Below are 3,411 nucleotides of genomic sequence, written 5' to 3'. Positions count from 1 at the left end.
CCCATTTCTTCCCAACAGAAGACTTAAGTTTCAATGTTTAGTATGTTGAAGGGCCAACACTTTCCCTTCCTGCAGAAAGGGAAGAGTACCCTTTTTAGTCCTCGCTGCATTTCAGAGTGTCATCTTAGACTTGTCTGATTATCGTTGGAGAGCAGGAAGTCCTGATAACATGTGGTTTGCTTGGCTAAGAATTGCCATTTCAAATAATATTCTGAGCGATCTGTAAGCAAAATATGTCTGGAGAACATAGGCAACTGAAGAGAAAAGAATTACTATTGCTTTGGAAACCAATGAAATCAACTTAGCAACTGTATCTGACTTTTGTGAACTGCGAATCCTGTACTGTGGTCAGTAATTTGTAGAAAGCAGTAAGTAGTATCCATTGTTTAAATATGGATAACATGATCCTATTTAACTGTTCAAGTTTGAAGATATTGACTCACCAAACTTCTTATAAGCTGATGTTTGCAAACAATTACACTGCGATATTTGAGGTGCTGATCTATTATCATCTATGTACACATCTGTTAGTTTTAGTAGTTTGGTAATTGTTGTATAATGCTGGCTCTTTAAAGGCCTTAAATAATGCCTAACAAAAGGTTACAAAGGCTGATTCTGTGGGGCTTGGATCTAATTTATGAGTTTTCTATTATTAGTGCTATGTAACAGTATACATAATTCTGTGCCATAGTGAAAATGTGGAATATTGAGGGCGGGGGGCAGAGGGAGAATTGGGGACAGCTGAATTGGGTTCATAATTTTTGTTTTGAGAAACCATGGACTCTGTTTATGAAGAAACACCCGTAAGTTTCTATAGGCTTACATACTTCAAGTCAATTGCATCTATAATAGAAGTATCTGATTTTGATTTGTTTTAAAATGTTGAAATTGTGTGGCATGTGCAGGAGGTCTATAGAAGGTCTATATTCTGGAGAGGCTCCCTATGCACACGCTTCAAGAACAGGGATGAGGAGCTCATCTACTACAGCCAAATATAGATCACGTAAATAGATGCAGCAGTGTTTGAGTTCCAGTGATATATCAGTTAGTAGGGAAGCAAATCTACTTTTCAGGGAGACACAGCAATGTGTGAATGCTCAGTTCTGCCGTAGTTTGCCAAGACTGTAAATATTTTTATATGGTGATGTATTAGATCATTCCCTGGGTTCTTCTTCCATGCATTTTGCACAAAGAATGCACGGTTTTCAAGCACCTACAGCACATACTGAGATGAACCCTAGCTTCCATGTTTCAGGTACAGGCATTGAAGTGAGATATAACCAAGTATCTTACACTGAGAATTTTCATATGCTGGTGTTGAAGATTAGACCACTGACATGTAAGCGAGACATACTCAATTCCTTTTTTTTTTTTTATACTAAAACATTGTACCCACATGTTCCCTCTTCCTGAGAAGTGAACTGTTCAAATTCTGATGCAGTCATATTCCTCTCCGAGTGTTTTATGACTCTCAAGGATGGACAGTAAAACATGGGTGTACTGCCTGCTCCTCTGGGGGATGAGAAAGTAATGGTGTTGCTATACTTACATCACTGTAAATGTAGCATAAAAAACATCTTCTGAATGAAGAGGGTGAAGGCAACTAAACTTAAAGGCAAGATAAGCATCTGATCAGTTTAATAAATCATTTCATTGCCTGATATATTGCTTTATGGTAATAATCACATCATGTAGGATTCATGGTCCCTTAAAATAGTGTTAGTCTCTTGACTTCTGCAGATATATTGTAGAGTGACAGATTCATTAGAGTTGTAAGGGACCACAATGATCATCTAGTTCCAAACCCCCCTGCCATGGGCAGGAACACTTTCACTAGACCAGGTTGCTCAAAGCCCCATCCAACTTGGCGTTGAACACCTTGAGGGGATGGGGCATTGAAAACTTCCCTGGCTAACCTGTTCCCGTGTCTCACCAACCTCAAAGTAAAGAATTTCTTCCTAATATGTAATCTAAATATGCCCTCTTTCAGTTCAAAACTGTTGCCCCTTGTCCCATCACTACATTCCCTGATAGAGTCCCGCCCCCTTTTAGGTACTGGAAGGCTGCTATAAGGTCTCCCCGGAACTTTTTCTTCCCCAGGCTGAACAGCCCCAACTCTCTCAGCCTGTCTTCACAGGAGAGGTGCTCCAGCTCTCTGATCATCTTTGTGGCCCTCCTCTGGACGTGCTCTAGCAGGTCCGTGTCCTTATGTTGGGGCTGGATGCAGTACTCCAGGTGACGTCTGACCTGATGGTGCTGAATCACCTCCCTTACCTGCTGGCCATGCTTCTTTTGATGCAGCCCAAGGTGCATTTGGCTTTCTGGGCCACTAGCATGCATTGCTGGCTCACGTTGAGCTTCTCATCAACCAACACCCCTGAGTCCTTCTCCTCAAGGCTGCTCTCAAGCCATTCTCTCCCCAGCCTGTATTTGTGCTTGGGATTGCCCTGACCCAGGTGCAGGTCCTTGCACTTGGCCCTGTTGAACTTCATGAGGTTTGCACAGGCCCACCTCTCAAGGCTGTCCAGGTCCCTCTGGATGGCATCCCTTCCCTCCGGCACGTTGACTGCTCCACACAGCTCGGTGTTGTCGGCTAACTTGCTGAGGGTGCGCTCAATCCCACTGTCCATGGTGCCAACAAAGGTGTTGAACAGCACCAGTCCCGGTACTGATACTTGAGGAACGCCACTCATCACTGCTTGCTACTTGGACATTGAGCCATTGACCACAACTTCTTGTGAGCAGCCGTCCATCCAATTCCTTATCCACGGAGTGGTCCATCTGTCAAATCCGTGTCTCTCCAATTTAGAGACAAGGATGTTGTGCAGGACAGTGTCAAATGCTTTGCCCAAGTCTGGGTAGATGATGTCAATTGTTTTTCCCTTACCCACTAATGCTGTTGTAGAAGGCCACCAAATTTGCCCTTAGTGAAGCCTTGTTGGCTGTCACCAATCACCTCCTTATTTTTCATGTGCCTTAGCATAGTATGGAACCATAAGAACCTAAACAGCTATCCAAAAGCTGTACAGGAAAAGGGGCCTCAGTGTGAATGGAGAGGCAGAGCTAGCAAGTGCTTATTTGGTGTACAAGACTCATCAAGTGCTGCAATCATAGAATCCTTTAGGTTGGAAGGGACCTTTAAGATCATCAAGTCCAACCACTAACCTCACACTGCCAAGACCACCACTAAACCATGTCCCAGAGCACCTTGTCTACCCTTCTTTTAAATACCTCCAGGGGTGGCGATTACACCACTTCCCTGGGCAGCCTATTCCAATGTTTGATAACCCTTTCTGTGAAGAAATTTTTCCCAATATCCACCCTAAACCTTCCATGGTGCAACTTGAGGCCGTTTCCTCTTGTCTTATCTCCTGTTACTTGGGAGAAGATACTAATCCCCACCTCTCTCCA

This window comes from Chroicocephalus ridibundus, chromosome 8 (genome assembly GCF_963924245.1).
Source record: "Chroicocephalus ridibundus chromosome 8, bChrRid1.1, whole genome shotgun sequence".
In the NCBI taxonomy this organism is placed as follows: domain Eukaryota; kingdom Metazoa; phylum Chordata; class Aves; order Charadriiformes; family Laridae; genus Chroicocephalus; species Chroicocephalus ridibundus.
This window is presented reverse-complemented; position numbering follows the sequence as displayed.